We start from the raw sequence: 14,365 nt of genomic DNA on the forward strand, positions 1-14,365 counted from the left end.
GAGGGGTACGGGCCAGAGGAACGCTCCTGGGTCCACCGCAAGGACATCCTGGACCCAGGGCTGTGGGAGGAGTTCCATAGCACCCATCCAGATCAACCGGCTCCGCGTCCCCGTGGCCGTCCCCGTCGCCGTGCGCCCTCGTCCAAGGAGGAGGAGGCTGGAGGGGGGGGGTACTGTCACGACTCATCGGATCCCCAGGCAGGTGGCACAGCAATCAAGGCAGTTATCCCCTGCACCTGGTGAACACGCCTCACCAGGAAACAATCCCACTAATTAGGCAAGAGTATATAAGGTGGACCCAAAGTTGCAGACATTGTCTGAGCTCGTTGCTATGAGAAGTCTGCGTAGTCTTTTCCCTGATGTGTGTACGACCTCCCGGTCTATCCACTTATTAAACCACCTGCGATTCTACGAACCTGTGTCTGTCCGCTTGGGAACCAACCATAACACCTGCCAAGTGATATGGCAAGTTTCAGACACAAGCAGATGATGTAAAAATTATGGCAGGACAAGGAAAAATAAAAGAAAAAGAAACAAAGGTGGGTTGGAAATTTATTCTTCAACTCATGAACTATAACTGGCAAGGCATGACATTGAACCAGCAAGCACTTAGTACATAAACTGTCCCCTTGCTAACGACCCATTGGGTGAGTCAACCCCTCATCCCAAACACCCAGAAGGGACCCCTGGAAACTCCTGGGGGCAGGAGCAGCCTTCCATAATGACTGTGTCGAATCGTAGCAGGAGAAAAAAAAACAGGAGGAGAAACGTTGAACCTTTACAGGCAATACCAGAGTCCTTGAAGGAGGGTGACCCCGACAAGGGATCCTGGGCTGTATCCACATCCAGCGAAAAACGCTTATGGTCTGAAATGGGCCATCATATAGGGATTTTAGAGGGGAGCATCATGCCACACAAAAAAACAAAACAAGCCGACATGACCTCTACAGGCCAAAAAAATACTTACGGATCAGAGGTAGGCAGACCGGGTAAGGGTGACGCAGGGCACGAACAAGCAGACCAGATAGGGGGGACATGAGGCAAAGCAGGCAGGCCAGGTACGGGGATGCTGGGCAGGAGCACCTGGATGGAAGGGGCTAGCATACACTAAAGGGAGAGAGGCACAGTCGGGTCATGAGTGGCAGGGTGGAAGGCACTAGCATGCACTGATGAGGGAAGCCCATTTGGGTCACAGGCGCCCAGGCAAGAGGGACTGGTGTACATTATCAAAGGAAAAAAATGGCTAGGAAAAGACATAGGAACGCTGGCAGGAACAGTCACAAGAAGACTGAGCAGGAACAGGTAGAGTAGCGGTGGGCAAGAACAGACAGAGGAATGCTGGACATGAATAGGAACACTTGGCAGGAACAGGCAGAGGAATGCTCAGGAGATATGCACAACTTTACACTTCTGGAGGTGGCTTGGGAGACAAGAGAAAATAACAAATCACCTTGCGATCAGTCAGGCTCAAAGCACTGGCTTTCAAGCCGTCACTGATTGCCTGCAACCAGGGCCAGCCCTGCGCTTTCATCACATGGCAATCCACGGTAGGTGCATGCTTGCCAAGTGCATGCCTGCCATGAGCCCAACCCTGACTCAAAAGACTGTGGAAAACAGTGATGAATGGGGCCTGGAACCCAAGCGCTGTTACGGAGAAAAGGAAGATCAGATGGATGGGGTGGAGGAGCAGAGCACGCAGGCCAAATTTCCTTCCGAAAACCGCCATGTGATACATCACGGTCCTCCTTGGGAACTAAATGCAATGCAAGAATAACCAAAGGTAAATGATCCACCTAGTTGCCATACGAGAGCACAGCTCTCATATGCTCTTGGTGGCTACTCCCCCCGGCACATCCCCAGGTAAGTCCGGGCTCTTGGTGTCTGAGATCATGGCCAGGATGCCCTTCTCCCTTCTTTTGACTGTGTAGACAGGGGTCAGTGGCTGGCACAGGAGGAAGTGTTGGTGGAGTATTCCTCTTAGATGACGTACTTGCTCAATGGACAGGGTTCTCAGGAGGAGATGCCATGATCAGTCTCGAGCTCCTATTTGAGCTGCTTTCTTTTCCAGTTAGATCTGGGGTAATAACATAGCAAGAGCACGATCAACATCCCCAGGACAATTCCTACCAGAATTTGAAGATGAATAGTTGCCCCTAGTCATACACCCCATCCTGAGGAAAACCAGATCAGATGAGGACTTGGGATAAAACTGTCTCTCATCTCTATATGATAATGTTACACTGCCTATTTTTCTGAAAATGTTCTTTACCGAGCTGTGTACAAGCAGAGGTAGAACTCAAAAGTATCATTGGCTCGTCAAAGCCAAAACTCGGTCATGAGAAGAGTTCATCAAGGCCGTGGACAGTGACTTCTGGATGGATTCAAGGAGAGTCTGGTCCACCATCACCAGCTCAGGGGGGGAAAACTTTGTATAAACCACACTTCTTAGCTGACAGTTATGGGGTTAACTGGATCTGGCAGGATGGGCATTAGCCAATGACATTGCATTACTGTGCCACCTCAGATGGATGAGTTTGAGAGTTCAAGAAAAAAAAGAGATACCACATGGACTGACTGCACATGTAGAGGGATTGCTCTGCCCAAAAGTTGTTCAGAAGTTGTTATAAAAAAAACAAAACTAAGGCTGATGTTTCACCTTCTGTCTATTAGCCGCTAAGGAGAAACTGACCTTCAATACAATAAGTTTTATTGGAAATGATTCAGTGCAGATTTTTGTTGTTTGGAGAGGACATCAACATTGAGAGGAGATCAAAAGTGCAGAACGACAGGCTGGGTTTTGGAGTTAATCTGTAATTCTTGAAAAAAAAAGTTAGTTAGTTAGTTAGTCCTCTTGCAGGAAATGCGTAGAGCCAACCGTGGCTACCAGGTTTCTCCATTGGGGTCTGTCGTTGGCAAGTTGCCGTGCCTGTGCCAGGCTCACACCGCAGGCCCTGAGGTCTTGGGCCACAACATCAAGCCAGCGGGTGCGGGGGGCACCTCTGGGTCTTCTCCATCCGGCTAGCTGGGGATTAAAGGCCAAGATGGAGCTTGTGGGGTGTTCGGCAGGCAAGCGGATGATGTGGCCATACCAACGAACTCGCCGCATTGCTGCGAGGCGAGATGCTGGGGGCTGCTGGGTTCGATCCCTTAGGGTCTTGTTTGTGACATGCTGGGTCCAGCTGATGCCTTCTAATGTCCTCAGGGCCCTGGAGTCAAATCCATCAAGCCTGGCTGCCAGCGTGTTGTTCAGCGGCCAGGTTTCGGAGCCATAGAGGAGGACAGAGATGACTGAGGCATTGTAGACCCGGAGCTTTGTCACCCGGGATATGTGCCGGTGTCGCCACAATGGTCTCCACAGGGACTGCATGACTGACGCCGCAAGGGCACGGCGCCGGTCAATCTCAACTTTGAGATCTCCGGTGTTTGATAGGGTTGAGCCGAGGTACTTGAAGGAGGCGACAAAGTGGACAGGGGTGCCGTCGAAGAGGAGTGGTGGTGGATCAGGTCCCTCTCCTATATGCATAAGCTTGGTTTTTGGCCAGCTTATCTTCAGGCCGAGTTTCCTGGACTCCTCATCAAAAACATGGAGGGCTTCGCGAAGCTGGTCAGCGGTCTCGCTGAACAACGTGGTGTCGTCTGCGTACTCGAGATCCCTGAGGGTGTAGCTGCCTATGGGGACCCCAGGGATCCGCTCAGAGACTTTTGTCATCAGATGGTCGATGACACAATTAAAAAGTTCTGGCGCAGCGACGCAGCCCTGCCTCACCCCGCTGTTGATGGGGAACCACTCAGAGTTCCGGCCATTCACACGCACACAGCTTTCGGCTCCTTGGTAGAGCTGCCTAAACAGTGTGGTTATTTTGGCCGGGACTCCGAGGGATGTCAGGATGTTCCAGAGAGAGCCGAGGTCCACCGTGTCGAAGGCTGCTTTCAGGTCGATGAAGGCGATGTAAAGGTGCCGATCCTTCCTGAACTCCCGGGCCTTTTCAATTATGAGCCGGAGGGCAGAGATGTGATCTGTGGTAGACCGATTGGTCATGAAACCGGCTTGCTGTTGGCGGCGTCTGCTTTGGGTTGCAGGTAGAGCACGGGTTAGTAGGACGCGGGTGAATAGTTTTCCGGGGATGGAGAGGAGGGTGATTCCTCTGTGGTTGCTGCAGGTCAGCTGGTCGCCCTTGTGCTTCCAGAAGGGAAGTATAATGCCCCGCCTCCAGTCATCAGGCAGCGACTCAGTGACCCACACATGGTTGATGATTTGTGTGAGCCAAAGGATGATGTTGTTACCTCCGGCCTTCAGCATCTCAGCTGTGATGGAACATAGGCCAGGGGCTTTGCCGTTTTTGAGCTTTGACAGGGCTGCCTTCACTTCGGCTGGGGTGACCGGGGAGATGAGACAGTCCGGGTTATTGTTGGGGTGGGTGGTGGAGGTGGGGGTTTCTGGTAGGGGAGGATGGTTTAGGAGCTCACTGAAGTGCTCCTTCCAGCGACTGAGGCAGTCAGCTTCAGTGGATAGGACGTTTCCGGTCGTATCCTTAACCAGGAAGCAGCGCTTGCGGGGGCCTGATTTCCCTTGGCGGAGCAGATTGAAAAGCTGCCGCAGGTTGTTGTTTTTGGAGGCTGACTCCATGGCTGTCGCCTGGTTTCTCCAGTATGTTTCCCTGTCTTGGCGGATGGAGATGTTCCGTTGGCCGTTGAGGCGCCGGTACAGGACCATGTCCCCACGCAGTCGAGCAGCTCGTCGGCTGTTGACGATGTCCAACGTGGCTTGGGAAATCCAGGGCTTCTTGGGGGCTGGTCTTGTTCGCCCGGCGGCTCCCTTCGAAGCCATGGTCACCTCGCTTTTAAAGTGGGGCCAGTCCTGGGACATCCCGCTGGTGAGGGCGCTAAAACGGTTTGCGATGGAGCAGCTGTAGCGCTCCATAATGGCAGGGTCTAAGAGGCGGGAGGAGTCCAGCTTGGGGGAGGCATTGGCTGAGGCCCCCGCCTTGAGCTTTAGCCGCAGGTCGGCTATCAGCATGCGATGGTCGGTGTTGCCAAGCTGTGCACCTCTGAAGACACGGCAGTTGGTAACCGATGTCTTCCAGCGGCGGGAGATGAGGATGTGGTCTATGGCTTTTTTTGTCTTCCCGTCCGGGCTGTACCAGGTCCAGTGGTGGATTCTCTTTCGGGGGAACCAAGAGTCAGCGATGCAGAGGTTGGTGGCTCTGCAGAGGTTAAGTAACCGTTGGCCGTTGTCGTTGGTGGTGGTATCGACGGAGACTGGGCCAGTTACAGCCGGGAGGGTCGGATCCTGAATCGAGATTGTGGCATTGGCGTCGGTGAGGACGATGACAATGTCATGGGGGGGTGCGGCCTGGATGGTATCTTGCAGTTGGTCATAGAATGTGTCCTTGGCATGGTCTGGGGTGACGTCAGTTGGGCTGTAGGCGACAATGACTGTCAGCTTCCCATGTTGGTGTTGGAGGCGAGCAGACAGCAGTCGATCGCTAACTGGTTTCCAACTGATGACGGTGTTCCTCCGGTATAGCGGGATGGCTAGGGCTACTCCATAAAGGCCTCTGCCATCATTTGGGCCGCTCCAGAGGAAAAGATGGTCGCCAGCAGTGGTCTCTCCAGTTCCGCGCCAGCGTGATTCACACAGGCCAGCAAGGGTGATGTTATACCTTGAGAGTTCACGGGATAGCAATGTGGCATAGCCGGGGCGCAGGAGTGTCTGGACATTCCAGCAGGCAATGCGGGTTTTGTGACGGAGATCCAGTTGGCGTAGTCCGGGGGCAGGCAGGGGTCTGTTACCGAGAAGATCCGTCCGGTTTATTCTGGTTGCTTCGGTTGGTTTCGTAACTGGTTTATTTCACCATGCCGGGTAGTTGGCCCTGCGATGGCTATTCAGCTGGTGGGGCTGCCACCTCACAGCACACTGACATGCTGCTGGAGGCTGGCGGGTTCACGGTTTGTTGTGACCCGCCTGCGTGTGCCCCCAACACGTGCTTTTCTCTCAGGGTCTGCTCCCCTAGCCTTTTGTCTTCCCAGACTAACCCACAAGGCAGTGGGACTGAGCCACACTTTGTCTGGTCCCTCACCTGGGACCTGTTTGCCTTGGGTGACCCTTCCAGGGGCATGAAGCCCCCGACAACATAGCTCCCAGGATCACTGGGGCACGCAAACCCTCCACCACGGTAAGGTGGCAGCTCACGGAGGGTGAAAAAAAAAAAAAAAAAAAAAAAAAAAAAAAAAAAATAGCTGGAAAATAACTATTCTTAAGCAATATGCATTGTGTAATGATTGGTTTGGGTCGTTGAATGATAGTGTGAGTAGAATATGGTACATTCAACAGATGCCCCCAGTAGTTGTTTACAAATTATCTTCTATTTTATGAGCAGCTTTTTTTCTCCTGTCATCATTTAACCCCATAGACATTCAATGTTATTGTGGAATGTGGGCCCATGTCAATTCTTTATCTTGTTGCAATAATCTGAAGTTGAGGTAATAACAAGGACAGAATAGAAAAATTTGCAGAGTGAATATGTTGGTAGACGGATGGTTGAATTGGACCTGCTGCCAGGCAGGTGGTCTAAAGTAGGCCTGGCCAATCAGTGGCTCTCGAGCTGCATGCGGCTCTTAAGTTCATGTTGAATTTTGTGTTTGTGTGTTTTTTACTTGTGCAACCACGTGCCGCTCAAGCGTTCTCTGCACACAGCAAAAAAAAAACAAAAAAACACAGAAACACAAATATCGAGATGAACGTAACAGCCGCATGTGGCTTGGGAGCTACAGGTTGGCCAGGCCTGGTCTAGATGAAAACCAAAGAGAAGATTTATGGACGTAGTGAGAGAGGATATGAAGGTAGTTTATGATTCAACAACCGTAGCGAGGGGTCCACCATCCGCTTACATGTAAAGACTGATGACTCTCATTACATGTCGTTTATCCCCCCTCAAACATGAACCTTGTGACATGGCTTGAGTATCTGTCAGGTCCTCACACCTTGACGTTGCAGTGAATATATTGAAGATAAGGAGTATTTTAATTATTTTAGCAAACCCTTCCCTCAAAAATGACTTCATTTTACAGGGTTTCAATACTGGTATAATTATATCTGCCAATACTGATGATATTGTTGTTTGAATTAAGGATCAGTAAGTTGTAGTAAGTTGTATCAGTAAAAAGGTCAAAAAGTGTTCTTTTGTCCTCCGTGTTCTCCCTCAGAACCTGCCTTGGAAGTGACATGGGTTGTTATATTTCATTCTGTTTCTGGGGCATGAAAATGTAGTATTGAGGCAAGGTTGGTTTTAATAATCTTGTAGCCTCTTTACTGTGGCAAGAGTTATTCTGTCTGGACCCTCCATCAGGTCTTTTAGCCCAAATACAGACCGATATCGTCAACTCCATTTGGAATTGCTTGTACTGGGTGCCTTAGTCAGTTATGTTTTCACCTAGCGATCAACAGGATCCTAGCCTTGTCCACCTGCCCAGCACAATAGCCACATTCAGAGCATAGTTTGTTCAGAGGTATCTTGCAAGACCTGTGGCCATGTGTAGGGCCATATACAGCTGTTATTTGGTGACTTTTTTTTTTAAATGGGTTGCCTATTTTTTTACCAGGGTGCTATTACGTCTTATGCGCTAATTGTGGAGACCTTTAAAAAATGCCCTTTTCCCTGGCTACTAATGTAGCCATTCGGTTGAGGTGCCAGGCTAGATGTGAGCTACAGCTCTATGCTTGCACTGATGGGAGAAATCTCAGATGGAGACTGTGATTTCAAAGCATTTAGTGGATGCAGCAGTGCCAGCACTTATTATTCCTTCAGCACTGGGCCCTCCAGAGAAGTTTTGAACTCTGGCAACAGAGACTGTCTACAAAACAAAAGGAGCCTCCCCCTACTGTACAATGAGAGAAGGGCTCAAACCGACTTCAGAGATCCAATTCCCGATCCACACCTGAGCCTTTGATTTAAAGATCTAAGGTGGGGCTTCACAAGATGGGGCTGTGAGCTTTATGCAGTGCAATCTCAACCTCAAACTCCTCTGTCAACCCTACGGCACAACCCATCACTGTTTTATAGCTTTCATACATATGAAGTACCAACATCTCTGCCAATCCAGACTTCCTCATACAATATTTTTGTTTTTCTCTCAGTAACCTGTCATGGGCCTTCTTGTCAACCTTTTTCTAGATCTACAAAGGCACAATTCAGATCTCACTGACCTTTTCGGTACCTCTTTATATGCACTCTAAAAGAAAACATTCCCTGTGTTTTACTCTTTCTTGGTATTAAATCATACTGCTGCTCACAAAGACTCATTTCAGCATCCTACTTTGAGAAAAAAATAATCTTATAACTTCATATCCTGCCAGGAAAACATCAATCATAATAACAAATACAACACTACATGAATAACTGTGTCGATTGTTTTTAAAGATCAGATTACGAAGAGCAACACCAAAAGTAACTTAAAAATATTGAGGCCTTTTGATCCTAAAACTGGTAACTTTTCCTGATATTGCATGCGTAACACATGCCAGATTTCCATCTGGCCTCTGTATAACAGTCAATGGATGTTTGACTTCTGAGCTCTGTCTGAGTTTAATGTTGTGTGTGTGTGTGCTTGTGTGTAAGTGTGTGTGTCAGTGTGTGTGACGTTCATCCATGCCTGGGTTTGAACACTCTGGCAAGCTGCAGCTCAATCTGTGGCTGTATACCTGCATGAGGTGGGATGGATTATCGGCATTTATGTTAGTGTGCATTGTTGCCACAGACCATCTAATGTGTGCATGTAAAAGAGGGTTGTAGGCTGAAGTGAAAAAATTTGCATGTTTGTGTTTGTTTATGCCTCTGTGGATGTCCCATGTAAAAAAAAAGACAGAAATTGCATCATTCATCACATTATTTATACATACAGCACAACACTGTATACACTGTATCTTACCCATCATGGATGAACCATTAGCAGAAGGCAGCCACTGAGCAGCAACAGGTGAGCAGTTAGGGGGTTTAGTGTCTTGCTCAGTATAACTTGGACATGGTAGGAGGAGCCAGGAATCGAAACCAGGAATATTTGGCTCCATAGACGAGTTGTATGTAAAGCTATTCATGTTCCTATTAAGGTTTAATGCGAGTACTAGGCTTCTGCATTTAAAGGGAGAGAAGACAAGAGGAGAGACACTGTCGTGATTGGAGTTCCACCAAATTCACCTGATTTTGAGTATTTGAAATTTTCAAATAAACTACATGTGACTAAATTGAAAATAATAATGCTAATAATTGAAAAAAATCTTACCACCACAATGTACGGTAGCTACTTTCAGAGATATCCTTCTTCCTCATGAGCTCTGGTGAAAGGATGTTTTTTTTTTTTGTATACTATGGTCGTAGTGGGAGTCCTTACTGGTTCTGCAGAGGCATAGCAAGATGTTGCAGCATCGTTGTTGTATGCAATTATTTATCAGAACACGACAGTCTTTGCTTGAATAGTTTTGAAAAAAAAAAAAAAAGAATACATGTCAACTATCCTTGCAAAGCACTGACATAAATATTACATTCAAATCCATTTAATTTGCATCCATCCATCCAATATGTACCGCTGATCCCTGCACTTAGGGCACTCTTTCCTGGCTGTCATTTGGCAAGATGTGGGGTACACTCTGGACCACTCCACAGCCGATCGAAGGGGACATAAATAGAGATGGAAAACCATTAATTCTGTCATTCACACATTTCAGCAATTTTTCCAATATATTTAACTATTCTCTTGCATGTTTTTGGACTGTGGGAGGACACTGGAGAACGCAGAGGAAACCAACACAGAAACAGAGAGAACATGCAAACTCCACACAGAATGCACCCCCACCCTCTAGCCTAGAGACATAGATTCTCCAACGTGTCCTGGGTCTTCCTCGTGGCCTCCTCCCAGATGGGCATTCCCAAAACACATCCCCTGGGATGCGTGCAGGAGGCACCCTGACCAGATAACTGGGCACCTCATCTGACTCCTCTCTATGTGGGGGAGCAGTGACTCTGAGCTCCTCCCGGATGGCTTAACTTCTCACCCTCACAAACTTCTCATCTCTGAAGGAGAGTCCGGCCACCCTGCAGAGAAAACTCATTTTGTCTACTTGTATCCGTGATCTTGTTCTTTTGGTCACTAAACATAGGTAAGGGTAGGAACATAGATCGACTGGTAAATTGAGACCTTCAACTTTTGGCTAAGCTCCTTCTTCACCATGACAGACCAGTACAGAGTACGCATCACTGCAGATGCTGCACCAATCTACCTGTCAACCTCCCGCTCCATCATTCCCTAACTAAAGAACAAGGCCCCAAGATATTTGACTCCTCTACTCGGGGCAGAACCTTTTCTCCAATCCGCAGTGGGTATTCCACCTGTTTCCGGTTGAGCACCATGGTCTCAGATTTGGAGACGCTGATCCTCATCCGGCTGCTTCACATTTGACTGCAAACTGCTCAAGTGAGAGCTGTAGATTATGGACTGATGAAGCAAACAGAACCACATCCTCTACAAAAAGCAGATACTCGATCCTGTGGCCACCAAACTAGATCCACTTGACCCCCCTGGCCGCACCTATATGAGTGTATTTTAGTACTGTCAGTTATAACTGATTTATGACTGAAGTATTTGTTTTTGTTTACATACATTGATTGACTTGAAATGTGATTGTACATATCTGGTCAAACCGTAAATTTGACATTTCCTGATAATATTTGGGGTATTTCAAACAATTCAAGTGGTAATATGGTAAACAATGGTAAGTGGTAAAAAGTTTATTGTCTGAAAAAGGTTACTGTCTTTGTCAAAAGTTGCGTAGTAGTACATATATGACAGTGATAGCAACATTTGTTAAGAGTATAATGTAATACTAAGCTATTGATAACAACTCAACAAGGTTGTAGGCTACAGGCTTGTCTGGATATGAGTACAATGTGAAAATGTCATATTTCTTGGTCAATAGTGTGGTATTGAAATGTGAATTCACACTATGAAACATTTCTCTCTTTTCTAATGCCATTTTGTTTTCAGTCACATTTTGAGTACATGTGTTTTTGTGGTTCATGTTTTATACAGTAATATTTTGCTTATGTTGAGTACATTTGTTTAGCAGGGGAGGATTGTAGCACTGGAATAAGCTTCTTAAAGATGCAGTTATACATCTCTGCCGATAGGTGACACTAAGGAGGAATGAGTCAGTGGTCAAGGTTCACAAAAGGAATAATTTGGAAAAGGCATTCTGTGGCGAGCGGGAAAAAACTAAAGACCACCGATGTACTGCTGGATTGTTACATGCTGCTGATGTGGGTGATTAAAGATTCATTTTTCACTTCACCCATTGGTCTTGGGGTGGTGAAATGTTTTGGAGGTTCCACCAAGATTTTTAATCACCTCACGGAGAAAGACTGAGTAACATTACGGTGAAGTGTGCGAGAGCTACCGCTTCAAGCTGGTGCGACACGGATCATTTTTTGACCTATTTCCAGTCAGATCGAGCATAAAAAGTGATCAGCAAACATGTAAGAGCAACGTGAAGAATTTATGTTGAATCTGGAACAGAAACTTTGTGGACTTTCAGTGAACAAACTGCTAAAAGTATGTGAGCAGTGTGATATCACCGGAGAAAGCCATGAGAAAGTTTCTGGCAAAAGCTGCTGTAATGCATCTTCAGGTGGTTTTTAGAAATTTTTTCTTCATAAATGGACATGTGGGTGAGTCAACATCCAAAGATATGCTGAGCTTCAGTAGGCTTGAGCTTCAGATCGAAAGTGGCTTAAGGAAATCAACACTGAGACTGAAGTAGTTGAGGCTGTGGTCCGTGTCATGAGCCCTGGACTAAAGTTAAGGAGCTATTTCGAAGGAAAGATAGATCTCACTTTGGCCAGTCTAAGACAGATCTTAAGAGCCCACTATCCAGAGACAGACGCCACTGTACTGTATCAACAGCTAACTAAAGCAGCACAAGGAGCAAATGAAACGCCGCTTGAGTTTCTGATTAGAGTGCTTGATTTATGCCAGAAAATACTCTTCACATTAGAGTGCACCCAGTCTAGCCTGAAGTACAACAAGGAGCTAGTTCATGGTCAATGTTTCCACTCCATAATGACTGTGTTGCTAAATGACAATGTCTGAGCTTAAATGAGGATGTACTTACACGATGATAACAGTACTGATGAGCTCCTGTTACTGAAAATGCAAACCGCATAGTACAATGAAAATGAACGTGCGCTGAAAACCAAAACAAAAAAGTCATCATGTAGGGCAGGACTGACTGTAGTTGAGCAGGCTGAAGCTTCAGACAGCCCCTGCACAAGTCAACCTGTTACTAAAGTTACAAACCAACTAAAGGCAATTCACTGTCCTCCAAAATAGAGGAAAGTAACACAGGTATCAGAAAGCCTACAGGTAAAGTTGCTTCTCTTGTGCAAACTCTCCAACGTGACAAAAGAAATGACAGTGAAAAACAAACCAGAACATTCCAAAAGTCAACTCAGAGACAGAAAAGACGATATACAGCTTGCCAACAAGAGAACAAAGACTGTGACCATTGCCTCAAATGTGTCAGCGACTCACATTGGGCAAAAGGGTGTAGAGTAGGGTTAAATCAGAAACAGGGAAACGTGAGGAGGCTGTGATGAAGGGACGCACAACAGCTCCAAGACCCAAGTCCCAAAGTACTAAACTCCCTATATCTAAATAGGACCAGTATGTAGAGTCAGACCAAAGCAAGCCAACTGTAAAGGTTAAGACTGAGACAAATGCCAAAACTACAGACCAATCATTTAACATGTTTAACATGGGTGTAAAACACAAAGGAGTAGCACAGCTGGTCGGCAAAAAGTGTCTAGTTTGGTGTGAAAGGAACAAGTGTAAAACTCAAGCTTTGTGGGACACAGGAGCCCAAGTTTCAATAATGAGTGAGACATGGAAATCCAAAAATTCACCTGATTTAAAAGTCCATTCCATAAGTGATCTACCAAGTAGTGATGAACTTTTAGACCTGAGAACTGTAAATGGATCTGAAATTCCTTTTGTGGGCTGGGTAGAAGTTAACCTTAGTCTGTGTGATCCAAAAGGAAAAAGTGCAGCTGGAAAAGATGTCTTAGTTCCAATCTTAGTAAGTCGCTACATCATACAAAAGCCAATCATAGGATTTAATGCTATTGAAGAACTGATCAAACAGGACCCTATTGAGTGCAGTGACAGCATAGCTTTACTCAGAAGTTCACTAAAGCTTGGGGCAGGAAAAGCAGAAGCTCTTTTGAACCTAATCCACACAGCTTCCAGTGAAACTGTCACTTATCCAGTTAAGACAGGGCGCACAGCTGTTATTGTGCCAAGTGGACAAATGCACAGCTAGAAATTCTGTCATAATATTTATGAACAGAATCTGTGACAAAGGGCAGCCCTTGGGGAGTCCAACTCTCACTGGAAACAAGTCCGACTTACAATTTGCAATGCGGACCAAGCCTCAACACCGGTCATACAGGGACCGAACAGCCCCTATAACAGGGTTCGGTACCCCGTATTCCCGGGGCACCCCCCACAGGATTGCCCAAGGGACATGGTTGAACGCCTTCTCTAGATCCACCCTCCAATCCCCCTTTTTTAAAAAGAGGGATCACCACTCCAGCCTGCCAGTCCAGCTCCACAGTTCCCAACATCTGCGCCATGCTTCAGGGGCATGCCAGCCAGGACAGCCCTACAACATCCAGAGCCTTTTGAGCCCTGGAAATAGATGTGTCCGCTGTGGAGTCCCCAGGCTCTGCTTCCTCATTGGAAAGCATTTTGACAGGATTGAGGAGGTCTTGGAAATATCCCTCCATCGATCTACGTCTCGAGCTGAGGTCAGCAGAGCCCCACTCCCACTGTACACAGTGTTGACAGAGCACTGCTTACCCCTCCTAAGCCACCGGATGGTGGACCAGAATCTCCTCAAAGCCCGCAGGAAGTTGATCTCCATGGCCAAAAAGGCCTGATAGGACTCCGTCTTCAGTTTGTCAACATCCCTCACCTCTGGGATCCACCAGCGGTTTTGATGGTTGCTGCCCAGACAGGCATCGACAGCCTTACGGCCAGAGCTGCAGTCTGCTGCTTCAACAACGGAAGCACGGAACATGGGCTATTTGGGCTCGATGTTCCCTACCTCCCTCAGAACATGGTTGCAGGTTGTTTTTTTTTTTAACTCAATATTTATTTACTTTTTCTCTACATCAATATGACAGGTATATGTATCACATATAATGAGATGACATGCGACATGACAGGTGCCCATTATTTAGTAAAAATACCCACCTGAAGTCTTAATTTATATGTAATTTGCTCCATCTGGCATATATCCCATACTTTTTGGATCCAT

Source organism: Fistularia commersonii, chromosome 18, assembly GCF_037954325.1.
Source record: "Fistularia commersonii isolate RoL2024-O1a breed Wild chromosome 18, RoL_Fcom_v1.0, whole genome shotgun sequence".
NCBI lineage: Eukaryota > Metazoa > Chordata > Actinopteri > Syngnathiformes > Fistulariidae > Fistularia > Fistularia commersonii.